The following is a 14,565-nucleotide window of genomic DNA, read 5'->3' on the forward strand; positions in this document are numbered from 1 at the left end:
TAAATCCTCAAATATTCTATAAAAATCATATTTAATTTTCAAGGCATTTGGAGAACTTTTATTTTCGAGGTATTTTTATGTTGCACGGATAATCAGATAACAGACAGAAAATATTTATTTTTACTTTATTTCAACTAAATAACAGAAAGTATAGAGAGGGTACAGAAGGTTGTGCTTCTAGTTTCATCCATCTCATGCTCATCAAAAGGAATCCACTAACAAGGTTGATCAAGTCTTGTTAACAAACTCGTTCCGATTAACATGAACCGGAGAAATTTCGAGTAACACTAGGTTACCCCAACGGGATATGCACATCCCCAATAATAAGTATATCATATTTCTTCTTGACAGTAGGAAGAGGAAATTCAAAACCTCCAAATATAATCGATGGAATTTTTTCGATAGAATTGATACTATGAACTTGGGGTTGTTTCCTCGAAAAGTGTACCATATGCTCATTACCATTAACATGAAAAGTGACATTGCCTTTGTTGCAATCAATAACAGCCCCTGCAGTATTAAGAAAAGGCCTTCCAAGAATAATAGACATACTATCGTCCTCGGGAATATCAAGAATAACAAAGTCCGTTAAAATAGTAACGTTTGCAACCACAACAGGCACGTCCTCACAAATACCGACAGGTATAGCAGTTGATTTATTAGCCATTTGCAAAGATATTTCAGTTGGTGTCAACTTATTCAAATCAAGTCCACGATATAAAGAGAGGGGCATAACACTAACACCGGCTCCAAGATCACATAAAGCTGTTTTAACATAGTTTCTTTTAATGGAGCATGGTATAGTAGGTACTCCTGGATCCCCAAGTTTCTTTGGTATTCCACCCTTAAAAGTATAATTAGCAAGCATGGTGGAAATTTCATCTTCCGGTATCTTTCTTTTATTTGTAACAATATCTTTCATGTACTTAGCATAAGGATTCATTTCGAGCATATCAGTTAATCGCATACGCAAAAAGATAGGTCTAATCATTTCAGCAAAGCACTCAAAATTTCCATCATCCTTTTTCTTGGATGATTTGGGAGGAAAAGGCATGGGTTTCTGAACCCAAGGCTCTCTTTCTTTACCATGTTTCCTAGAAACAAAGTCTTTCTTATCATAACGTTGATTCTTTGATTGTGGGTTATCAAGATCAACAGCAGGTTCAATTCCTACATCATTATCATTACTAGGTTGAGCATCATTATGAACATCATCATTAACATTTTCATTAGGTTCATGTTCATTACCAGATTGAGTTTCAGCATCAGAAATAGAAATATCATTTGGATTATCAGGTGGTTCAACAATAGGTTCACTAGAAGTTTGCATAGTTCTATCATTTTTCTTTTTCTTCCTTTTAGAAGAACTAGGTGCATCAATATTATTTCTCTGAGAATCTTGCTCAATTCTCTTTGGGTGGCCTTCAGGATACAAAGGTTCCTGAGTCATTCTACCAGTTCTAGTAGCCACTTTAACAGCATAATCATTTTTCTTACTATTCATCTTATTCAGCAATTCCTTTTGAGCTTTAAGTACTTGTTCTACTTGAGTGGTAACCATAGAAGCATGTTTGCTAACAAGTTTAAGTTCACCTCTAATATTAGCCATATAATCACCCAAGTATTTAATTATATTAGCATCTTGTTTTAATTGTCTACCAAAATAAGCATTGAAGTCTTCTTGCTTAAACATAAAATTATCAAACTCATCCAAGCATTGGCTAGCAATTTTAGCAGGAGGGATTGCAGCTTTATCATATCTATAGAGAGAATTTACCTTTACTACCTGTGTCGGGTTATCGGGGTCTGGAGGTTCTTCGATAAATAAAGGATTAAGATCATAGGTTTCTTCAACAGGCGGTAAATTAAGACCATGTATTTCTTTAATAGGAGGTAAATTCTTAACATCTTCAGCTTTAATACCTTTTTCTTTCATAGATTTCTTTGCCTCTTGCATATCTTCAGGACTGAGAAATAGAACACCTCTCTTCTTCGGAGTTAGTTTAGGAATAGGATAATTAATTGGAGCAGGAGCTGGCTCAGGAGGTGCCCAATTATTTTCATTTGTCAACATATTATTCAATAAGATTTCAGTTTCATCCGGTGTTCTTTTCCTGAAAAGAGAACCAGCACAACTATCCAGGTAATCTCTGGAAGCATCGGTTAGTCCATTATAAAAGATATCAAGTATTTCATTTTTCTTAAGAGGATGATTAGGCAAAGCATTAAGTAGCTTGAGAAGCCTCCCCCAAGCTTGTGGGAGACTCTCTTCTTTAATTTGCACAAAGTTGTATATTTCCTTTAAAGTAGCTTGTTTCTTATGAGCAGGGAAATATTTAGCAGAGAAGTAATAGATCATATCCTGGGGACTATGCACACAACCAGGATCAAGAGAATTAAACCATATCTTAGCATCACCCTTTAATGAGAACGGAAATATTTTGAGGATATAAAAGTAGCGAGATCTCTCATCTTTAGTGAACAGGGTGGCTATATCATTTACTTTAGTAAGATGTGCTACAACAGTTTCAGATTCATAGCCGTGAAAAGGATCAAATTCAACCAAAGTAATTATAACAGGATCAACAGAGAATTCATAATCCTTATCAGTAACACATATAGGTGAAGTAGCAAAAGCAGGGTCAGGTCTCATCCTAGCATTTAGAGATTGCTTATTCCATTTAGCTAATAACCTTTTGAGTTCTATCTTTGCAAGCTAAAATAGCTAAATAAGCATCTTGATCAAATAAATAACCTTCAGGAATAACAAGTGATTCTTCATCATCACTTTCATCTTCATAATCAGATTCAATATTTTCAATCTCTCTAGCCCTAGCAAGTCGTTCCTCGAAAAAATCACTAAGTGGTATAGTAGTATCAGGCATAGAGGTAGTTTCATCATAAGTATCATGTATAGCAGAAGTAGCATCATCAATAACATGCGACATATCAGAACGAATAGCAGATGCAGGTTTAGGTGTCGCAAGCTTACTCATAACAGAAGGTGAATCAAGTGCAGAGCTAGATGGCAGTTCCTTAACCCCCCCCCCCTCGTAGTTGAGCGATAGATCTTGGTTTTTGGATCTCTCAAGTTCTTCATAATGATAAGCAGATATAAATCCCAAGTGACTCAGAGAATAGAGCTATGCTCCCCGGCAACGGCGCCAGAAATTAGTCTTGATAACCCACAAGTATAGGGGATCGCAACAGCTTTCGAGGGTAGAGTATTCAACCTAAATTTATTGATTCGACACAAGGGGAGCCAAAGAATATTCTCAAGTATTAGCAGCTGAGTTGTCAATTCAACCACACCTGGAAACTTAGTATCTGCAGCAAAGTGTTTAGTAGCAAAGTAATATGATAGTGATGGTAACGGTAACAAAAGAGTAATGAAAGCAAAGTAATATTTTTGGTATTTTGTAGTGATTGTAACAATAGCAACGGGAAAGTAAATAAGCGTAAACCTATATATGGAAAGCTCGTAGGCATCGGATCAATGATGGATAATTATGCCGGATGCGGTTCATCATGTAATAGTCATAACATAGGGTGACACAGAACTAGCTCCAATTCGTCAATGTAATGTAGGCATGTATTCCGAATATAGTCATACGTGCTTATGGAAAAGAACTTGCATGACATCTCTTGTCCTACCCTCCCGTGGCAGCGGGGTCCTAATGGAAACTAAGGGATATTAAGGCCTCCTTTTAATAGAGAACCGGAACAAAGCATTAGCACATAGTGAATACATGAACTCCTCAAACTACGGTCATCACCGGTAAGTATCCCAATTATTGTCACTTCGGGGTTAACGGATCATAACACATAATAGGTGACTATAGACTTGCAAGATAGGATCAAGAACTCTCATATATTGATGAAAACATAATAGGTTCAGATCTGAAATCATGGCACTCGGGCCCTAGTGACAAGCATTAAGCATAGCAAAGTCATAGCAACATCAATCTCAGAACATAGTGGATACTAGGGATCCAACCCTAACAAAACTAACTCGATTACATGATGAATCTCATCCAACCCATCACCGTCCAGCAACCCTACGATGGAATTACTCATGCACGGTGGTGAGCATCATGAAATTGGTGATGGAGGATGGTTAATGATGACGACGGCGATGAATCCCCCTCTCCGGAGCCCCGAACAGACTCCAGATCAGCCCTCCCGAGAGGTTTTAGGGCTTGGCGGCAGCTCCTTATCGTAAAACGTGATGATTTCTTCTCCCCTATTTTTTCTCCCCGAAAGCAGTTATATAGAGTTGGAGTTGGAGTCGGGAGGTCTCCAGGGGGCCCACGAGGTAGGGGGCGCGCCCTAGGGGGGCGCCCCCCACCCTCGTGAGAAGGGACAGGCCCCCTGGTCTTCATCTTTGGCGAGGATTTTTTATTATTTATTGTAAGATATTCCGTGGAGTTTCAGGTCATTCCGAGAACTTTTGTTTTCTGCACATAAAACAACATCATGGCAATTCTGCTGAAAACAGCGTCAGGCAGGGTTAGTTCCATTCAAATCATACAAGTTAGAGTCCAAAACAAGGGCAAAAGTGTTTGGAAAAGTAGATACGATGGAGTCGTATCAGCGCCTTACCCCCCTGGGCGCGCCCTCCACCCTTGTGGCCGCCTCGTGGCTCTTCCGACTTGCACTCCAAGTCTCCTGGGTGTCTTCTGGTCCAAGAAAGGTCGTCGAGAAAGTTTTATTCTGTTTGGACTCTGTTTGGTATTCCTTTTTTGCGAAACTCTAAAACAAGGAAAAAAAACAGAAACTGGCATTGGGCTCCAGGTTAATAGGTTAGTCCCAAAAATCATATAAATAGCATTTTAATGCATGTAAAACATCCAAAACAGATAATATAATAGCATGGAACAATCAAAAATTATAGATACTTTGGATACGTATCAAGCATCCCCAAGCTTAATTCCCGCTCATCCTTGAGTAGGTAAATGATAAAAACAGAATTTCTGATGTGGAATGCTACCTAACATATTCATCCATGTAATTTTGTTTATTGTGGCATGAATGTTCAGATCCATAAGATTCAAAACAAAAGTTTAATATTGACATAAAAACAATAATACTTCCAGCACAATAACAAGATAATTATGTCTTCTCGAAATAACATGGCCAAAGAAAGCTTATTCCTATAAAATCATATAGTCTGGCTATGCTCCATCTTCATCACACAAATATTCAAATCATGCACAACCCCAATGACAAGCCAAGCAATTGTTTCATACTTTTGACGTTCTCAAACCTATTCAACTTTCACGCAATACATGAGCGTGAGCCATGGACATAGCACTATGGGTGGAATAGACGGTGGTTGTGGAGAAGCCAAAAAGAAGGAGATAGTCTCACATCAAATAGGCGTATCATGAACGTGGTCATATAAGGTTGGTCTAGGCCGCTTCATCCAACAATACCGCCGAATCAAAATAAGACGTTGGTGGTAAGCAGTATGATGATCACCGCCCACAACTCTTTGTGTTCTACTCATGCATATCATCTACGCATAGACCTAGCTCGGATTGAAGGAAATATGCCCTAGAGGCAATAATAAAGTTATTATCTATTTCCTTATATCATGATAAATTTTTATTATTCATGCTAGAATTGTATTAACCGGAAACTTAGTACATGTGTGAATACATAGACAAACAGAGTGTCACTAGTATGCCTCTACTTGACTAGCTCGTTGAATCAAAGATGGTTGAGTTTCCTAGCCATAGACATGAGTTGTCATTTGATTAACAAGATCACATCATTAGAGAATGATGTGATTGACTTGACCCATTCCGTTAGCTTAGCACTTGATCGTTTTAGTTTACTGCTATTGCTTTCTTCATGACTTATACATGTTCCTCTGACTATGAGATTATGCAACTCCCGATTACCGGAGGAACACTTTGTGTGCTACCAAACGTCACAACCTAACTGGGTGATTATAAAGGTACTCTACAGGTGTCTCTGATGGTACTTGTTGAGTTGGCATAGATCGAGATTAGGATTTGTCACTCCGATTGTCGCAGAGGTATCTCTGGGCCCTCTCGGTAATGCACATCACTATAAGCCTTGCAAGCAATGTGACTAATGAGTTAGTTATGGGATGATGCATTACGGAACGAGTAAAGAGACTTGCCAGTAATGAGATTGAACTAGGTATTGAGATACCGACGATCGAATCTCGGGCAAGTAACATACCGATGACAAAGGGAACAACGTACGTTGTTATGCGGTTTGATCGATAAAGATCTTCGTAGAATATGTAGGAACCAATATGAGCATCCAAGTTCCGCTATTGGTTATTGACCGGAGACGTGTCTCGTTCATGTCTACATAGTTCTTGAACCCGTAGGGTCTGCACGCTTAAAGTTCTGTGACGATCGATATTATGAGTTTTTGTGTTTTGATGTACCGAAGGTAGTTCGGAGTCCCGGATATGATCACGGACATGACGAGGAGTCCCAAATGATAGATACGTAAAGATCGATATATTGGACGACTATGTTCGGACACCGGAAGTGTTTCGGGAGGTTTCGGGCATATACCAGAGTACCAGGGGTTACCGGAACCCCCCCGGAGTATATTGGGCCTAATGGGCCCTAGTGGGAGAATAGGAAGGGCGGCCAGGGCAGCCGCGCGCCCCTCCCCCTCTAGTCCGAATTGGACAAGGATGGGGGGCGGCGCCCCCCTTTCCTTCTCTCCTTCTCTCCCTTCCTTCCCTTCTCCTACTCCTACTTGGAAGGGGGGAGTCCTACTCCCGGTGGGAGTAGGACTCCTCATGGGGCGTGCCATAGGAGGCCGGTCCCCTCCCCCTCCTCCACTCCTTTATATACGGGGAAGGGGGCACCCCTTGGAGACACCGGGAGTAGGACTCCTCATGGGGCGTGCCATAGGAGGCCGGTCCCCTCCCCCTCCTCCACTCCTTTATATACGGGGAAGGGGGCACCCCTTGGAGACACCGGGAGTAGGACTCCTCATGGGGCGTGCCATAGGAGGCCGGTCCCCTCCCCCTCCTCCACTCCTTTATATACGGGGAAGGGGGCACCCCTTGGAGACACCGGGAGTAGGACTCCTCATGGGGCGTGCCATAGGAGGCCGGTCCCCTCCCCCTCCTCCACTCCTTTATATACGGGGAAGGGGGCACCCCTTGGAGACACAACAATTGATCATTGATCTTTTAGCCATGTGCAGTGCCCCCTCCACCATAATCCACCTCGGTCATATCGTAGCGGTGATTAGGCGAAGCCCTGCGTCGGTAGCTTCATCAACACCGTCACCACGCCGTCGTGCTGAAAAAGCTCTTCCCGGAAGCTCTACTGGATCGTGAGTTCGCGGGACGTCACCGAGCTGAATGTGTGCTGAACGCGGAGGTGCCGTATGTTCGGTACCGAGGATCGGTCGATCGTGAAGACGTACGACTACATCAACCGTGTTGTCATAACGCTTCCGCTTACGGTCTACGAGGGTACGTGGACGATACTCTTCCCTCTTGTTGCTATGCATCACCATGATCTTGCGTGTGCGTAGGGAATTTTTTTGAAATTACTACGTTCCCCAACAGTGGCATCCGAGCCAGGTTTATGCGTAGATGTTATGTACGAGTAGAACACAAGTGAGTTGTGGGCGATACAAGTCATACTGCTTACCAGCATGGCATAGTTTGGTTCGGCGGTATTGTTGGATGAAGCGGCCCGGACGGACATTACGCGTTCGCTTACGCAAGACTGGTTCTACCGACGTGCTTTGCACATAGGTGGCTGGCGGGTGTCAGTTTCTCCAACTTTAGTTGAACCGAGTGTGACTACGCCCGGTCCTTGTTGAAGGTTAAAACATCACTAACTTGACGAACTATCGTTGTGGTTTCGATGCGTAGGTAAGAACGGTTCTTGCTCAACCCGTAGCAGCCACATAAAACTTGCAACAACAAAGTAGAGGACGTCTAACTTGTTTTTGCAGGGCATGTTATGATATGATATGGTCAAGGCATGATGCTATATTTTATTGTATGAGATGAGTTATCGGCAACTGGCAGGAGCCATATGGTTGTCGCTTTATTGTATGAAATGCAATCGCCATGTAATTGCTTTACTTTATCACTAAGCGGTAGCGATAGTCGAAGAAGCAATAGTTGGCGAGACGACAACGATGCTACGATGGAGATCAAGGTGTCGCGCCAGTGACGATGGTGATCATGACAGTGCTTTGTAGATGGAGATCAAAGGCACAAGATGATGATGGCCATATCATATCACTTATATTGATTGCATGTGATGTTTATCCTTTATGCACCTTATTTCGCTTTGATTGACAGTAGCATTATAAGATGATCTCTCACTAAAAATTTCAAGGTATAAGTGTTCTCCCTGAGTATGCACTATTGCAAAAGTTCGTCGTGCCGAGACATCACATGATGATCGGGTGTGATAAGCTCAACGTTCTTATACAACGGGTGCAAGCCAGTTTTTGCACACACAGAATACTCGGGTTAAACTTGACGAGCCTAGCATATACAGATATGGCCTCGGAACACTGAGACCGAAAGGTCAAGCGTGAATCATATAGTAGATATGATCAACATAGTGATGTTCACCATTGAAAACTACTCCATTTCACGTGATGATCGGTTATGGTTTAGTTGATTTGGATCACGTGATCACTTAGATGATTAGAGGGATATCTATCTAAGTGGGAGTTCTTAAGTAATATGATTGATTGAACTTTAAATTATCATGAACTTAGTCCTGATAGTATTTGCATAACTATGTTGTAGATCAATAGCTCGCAATGTAGCTCCCCGTTTATTTTGATATGTTCCTAGAGAAAAACTAAGTTGAAAGATGTTAGTAGCAATGATGCGGATTGGATCCGTGATCTGAGGATTATCCTCATTGCTGCACAGAAGAATTATGCCCTTGATGCACCGCTAGGTGACAGACTGATTGCAGGAGCAGATGCAGACGTTATGAATGTTTGGTGAGCTCGATATGATGACTACTTGATACTCTAGTGCACCATGCTTTACGGCTTAGAATCGGGGATTCAAAGACGTTTTGAACGCCACGGAGCATATGAGATGTTCCAAGAGTTGAAGTTAGTATTTCGGACTCATGCCCATGTTGAAAGGTAGGAGACCTTTGACAAGCACTTTGCCTATAAGATGGAGGAGAATAGCTCAGCTAGTGAGCATGTGCTCAGAATGTCTGAGTACTACAATCACTTGAATCAAGTGGGAGTTAATATTTCAGATAAGATAGTGATTGACAGAGTTCTCTAGTCACTATCACCAAGTTACTAGAACTTCGTGATGAACTATAATATGCAAGGGATAACAGAAATGATTCCCAAGCTCTTCGTGGTGCTGAAATTGATGAAGGTAGAAATCAATAAAAGCATCAAGTGTTGATGGTTGACAAGACCACTAGTTTCAAGAAAAGGGCAAAGGGAAGAAGCGGAACTTCAAAAAGAACGTCAAGCAAGTTGCTGCTCAAGTGAAGAAGCCCAAGTCTAGACCTAATCCCGAGACTAAGTGCTTCTACTGCAAAGGGACTAGTCACTGGAAGCAGAACTGTCCCAAGTATTTGGCGGATAAGAAGTATGGCAAAGTGAACAAAGGTATATTTGATATACATGTTATTGATGTGTACTTTACTAGTGTTTGTAGAAACCCCTCAGTATTTGATAGTAGTTCAGTTGCTGAGATTAGTAACTCGAAACGGGAGTTGCAGAATGAACAGAGACTAGTTAAGGGTGAAGTGACGATGTGTGTTGGAAGTGGTTCCAAGATTGATATGATCATCATCGCACACTCCCTATACTTTCGGGGTTAGTGTTGAACCTAAATAAATGTTATTTGGTGTTTGCGTTAAGCATGAATATGATTCGATCATATTTATTGCAATACGGTTATTCATTTAAAGTCGGAGAATAATTGTTGTTCTGTTTACATGAATAAAACCTTCAATGGTCATACACCAAAGGTGAATGGTTTATTGAATCTCGATTGTAGTGATACACATATTCATAATATTGAAGCCAAAATATGCAAAGTTAATAATGATAGTGCAACTTATTTGTGGCACTGCAGTTTAGGTCATATTGGTGTAAAGCGCATGAAGAAAATCCATGCTGATGGGCTTTTGGAATCACTTGATTATGAATCAGTTGATGCTTGCGAACCATGCCTCGTAGGCAAGATGACTAAGACTCCGTTCTCCGGAACAATGGAGCAAGCAACTGACTTATTGGAAATAGTACATACTGATGTATGCGATCCAATAAGTGTTGAGGCTCACGACATGTATCATTATTTTATGACCTTCACAGATGATTTGAGCAGATATGGGTATATCTACTTAATGAAACATAAGCCTTAAACATTTGAAAAGTTCAAAGAATTTCAGAGTGAAGTGGAAAATCATTGTAAACAAGAAAAATAAAGTTTCTACGATTTGATCGCGGAGGAGAATATTTGAGTTACGAGTTTGGTCTACATTTGAAACAATGCAGAATAGTTTCGCAACTCACGCCACCCAAAACACCACAGCGTAATGGTGTGTCTGAACGTCGTAATCGTACTTTACTAGATATGGTACGATCTATGATGTCTCTTACTGATTTACCGCTATCATTTTGAGCTTATACTTTAGAGACGGCTGCATTCACGTTACATAGGGCACCATCGAAATCCGTTGAAACGACGCCTTATGAACTGTGGTTTGGCAAGAAACCAAAGTTGTCGTTTCTTAAAGTTTGGGGCTGCGATGCTTATGTGAAAAAGATTCAAGTTGATAAGCTCGAACCTAAATCGGAGAAATGCGTCTTCATAGGATACCCAAAGGAAACTATTGGGTACACCTTCTATCACAGATCCGAAGGCAAGACATTTGTTGCTAAGAATGGATCCTTTCTAGAGAAGGAGTTTCTCTCTAAAGAAGTGAGTGGGAGGAAAGTAGAATTTGATGAGGTAACTGTACCTGCTCCTTCATTGGAAAGTAGTTCATCATAGAAACCAGTTCCTGTGACACCTACACCAATTAATGAGGAAGCTAATGATAATGATCATGAAAATTCATATCAAGTTACTACCGAACCTCGTAGGTCAACCAGAGTAAGATCCGCACCAGAGTGGTACGATAATCCTGTTCTGGAAGTCATGTTACTTGACCATGACGAACCTACGAACGATGAAGAAGCGATGGTAAGCCCAGATTCCGCAAAATGGCTTGAGGCCATGAAATCTGAGATGGGATCCATGTATGAGAACAAAGTATGGACTTTGATTGACTTGCCCGATGATCGGTGAGTCATTAAGAATAAATGGATCTTCAAGAGGAAGACGGACGTTGATAGTAGTGTTTCTATCTACAGAGCTCGAATTGTCGCAAAATGTTTTCGACAAGTTCAAGGTGTTGACTACGATGAGATTTTCTCACTCGTATCGATGCTTAAAAGTCTGTCCGAATCATGTTAGGAGTTGCCGCATTTTATGAAATCTGGCAAATGGATGTCAAATCTGTATTCCTTCATGGATTTCTTAAAGAAGAATTGTATATGATGCAACCAAAAGGTTGTGTCGATCCTAAAAGGTGCTAACAAAGTGAGCAAGCTCCAGCGATCCATATATGGACTGGTGCAACCATCTCGGAGTTGGAATATATGCTTTGATAAAGTGATCAAAGCATATGGTTTTATACAGACTTGCGGTGAAGCCTGTATTTACAAGAAAGTGAGTGGGAGCACTACAACATTTCTGATAAGTATATGTGAATGACATATTGTTGATCGGAAATAATGTAGAATTTTCTGGAAAGCATAATGGAGTATTTGAAAGGAGTTTTTCAAAGAAAGACCTCGATGAAGCTGCTTACACATTGAGCATCAAGATCTATAGAGATAGATCCAGACGCTTGATAAGGTTTTCCAATGAGTACATACCTTGACAAGATTTTGAAGTAGTTCAAAATGGAACAGCCAAAGAAGGAGTTCTTGCCTGTGTTGCAAGGTGTGAAGTTGAGTAAAGACTCAAAACCCGACCACATAGAAAATAGAAAGAGAATGAAAAGTCATTTCCTATGCCTCAGTCATAGGTTCTATAAAGTATGCTATGCTGTTTACCAGTCCTATTGTATACCTAAGCATGATTCTGGCAAGGGAGTACAATAGTGATCTAGGAGTAGATCACTGGACATCGGTCAAAAATATCCTTAGAGGACTAAGGAAATATTTCTCGGTTATGGAGGTGATGAAAGAGTTTGTCGTAAAGAGTTACGTCGATGCAAGCTTTTTACATCGATCAAGATGACTCTAAGTCTCTATCTGGATACATATTGAAAGTGGGAGCAATTAGCTAGAGTAGCTCCATGCAGACCATTGTAGACATAGAAATTTGCAAAATACATACGGATCAAAATGTTGCAGACCCATAGGCTAAACTTCTCTCACAAGCAAAACATGATCACTCTTTGGGTGTTAATCACATAGCAATGTGAACTAGATTATTGACTCTAGTAAACCCTTTGGGTATTAGCCACATGGAGATGTGAACTAATCACATAAAGATGTGAACTAGATTATTGAATCTAGTGCAAGTGGGAGACTGAAGGAAATATGCCCTAGAGGCAATAATAAAGTTATTATTTATTTCCTTATATCAAGGTAAATGTTTATTATTCATGCTAGAATTGTATTAACCGGAAACTTAGTACATGTGTGAATACATAAACAAACAGAGTGCCACTAGTTCGTTGAATCAAAGATGGTTAAGTTTCCTAGCCATAGACATGAGTTGTCATTTGATTAATGGGATCACATCATTAGAGAATGATGTGATTGACTCGACCCGTTCCGTTAGCTTAGCACTTGATCGTTTTAGTTTACTGCTATTGCTTTCTTTATGACTTATACATGTTCCTCTGACTATGAGATTATGCAACTCCGGATTACCGGAGGAACACTTTGTGTGCTACCAAACGTCACAACCTAACTGGGTGATTATAAAGGTGATCTACAGGTGTCTCTAATTGTACTTGTTGAGTTGGCATAGATCGAGATTAGGATTTGTCACTCCGATTGTCGGAGAGCTATCTCTGGGCCCTCTCGGTAATGCACATCACTATAAGCCTTGCAAGCAATGTGACTAATGAGTTAGTTACGGGATGATGCATTACGGAATGAGTAAAGAGACTTGCCGGTAACGAGATTGAACTAGCTATTGAGATACCGACGATCGAATCTCGGGCAAGTAACATACCGATGACAAAGGGAACAACGTATGTTGTTATGTGGTTTGACTGATAAAGATCTTCGTAGAATATGTAGGAACCAATATGAGCATCCAGGTTCCGCTATTGGTTATTGACCAGAGACGTGTCTCGGTCATGTCTACATAGTTCTCGAACCCGTAGGGTCCGCATTCTTAAAGTTCTGTGACAATCGGTATTATGAGTTTTTGTGTTTTGATGTACCGAAGGTAGTTTGGAGTCCCGGATATGAGCACGGACATGACGAGGAGTCTCGAAATGATCGAGATGTAAAGTTCGATATATTGGACGACTATGTTCGGACACCAGAAGTGTTTCAGGAGGTTTCGGACATATACCGGAGTATCGGGGGTTACTGGAACCCCCCGGGGAGTACATTGGGCCTAATAGGCCCTAGTGGGAGAAGAGGAGGGGCGGCCAGGAGCCGCGCGCCCCCTCCCCCTCTAGTCCAAACTGGACAAGGAGGGGGCGGCGCCCCCTTTCCTTCTCTCCTTCTCTCCCTTCCTTCCCTTCTCCTACTCCTACTTGGAAGGGGGGAGTCCTACTCCCGGTGGGAGTAGGACTCCTCATGGGGCGCGCCATAGGAGGCCGACCCCCTCCCCCTCCTCCACTCCTTTATATACGGGGAAGGGGGCACCCCTTGGAGACACAACAATTGATCATTAATCTTTTAGCCGTGTGCGGTGCCCCCTCCACCATAATCCACCTCGGTCATATCGTAGCGGTGATTAGGAGAAGCCCTACATCGGTAGCTTCATCAACACGGTCACCATACCATCGTGTTAACGAAGCTCTTCCCGGAAGCTCTACTGGATCGTGAGTTTGCGGGACGTCACCGAGCTGAACGTGTGCTGAACACGGAGGTGCCGTACGTTCGGTACTGAGGATCAGTCGATCGTGAAGACGTACGACTACATCAACCGTGTTGTCATAACGCTTCCGCTTATGGTCTAGGAGGGTACGTGGACGATAATCTTCTCTCTCTTTGCTATGCATCACCATGATATTGCGTGTGCGTAGGGAAGTTTTTGAAATTACTATGTTCCCCAACATGGATGCCACTGTAGCGAAACGTAGCATGCAATTTCAAAAAAATTCCTACGCTCACACAAGATCTATCTAGGAGATTCTCATCAATGAGAGGGGGAGAGTGTGTCTACATACCCTCATAGACCGAAAGCGGAAGCGTTTGACAACGCGGTTGATGTAGTCAAACTTCTTCTCATCCCGAGCGATCAAGCACCGAACGTGCGACACCTCCAAGTTCTGCACACATTCAGCTCGATGACGT

This window comes from Triticum urartu, chromosome 3 (assembly GCF_003073215.2).
Source record: "Triticum urartu cultivar G1812 chromosome 3, Tu2.1, whole genome shotgun sequence".
Classification (NCBI taxonomy): domain Eukaryota; kingdom Viridiplantae; phylum Streptophyta; class Magnoliopsida; order Poales; family Poaceae; genus Triticum; species Triticum urartu.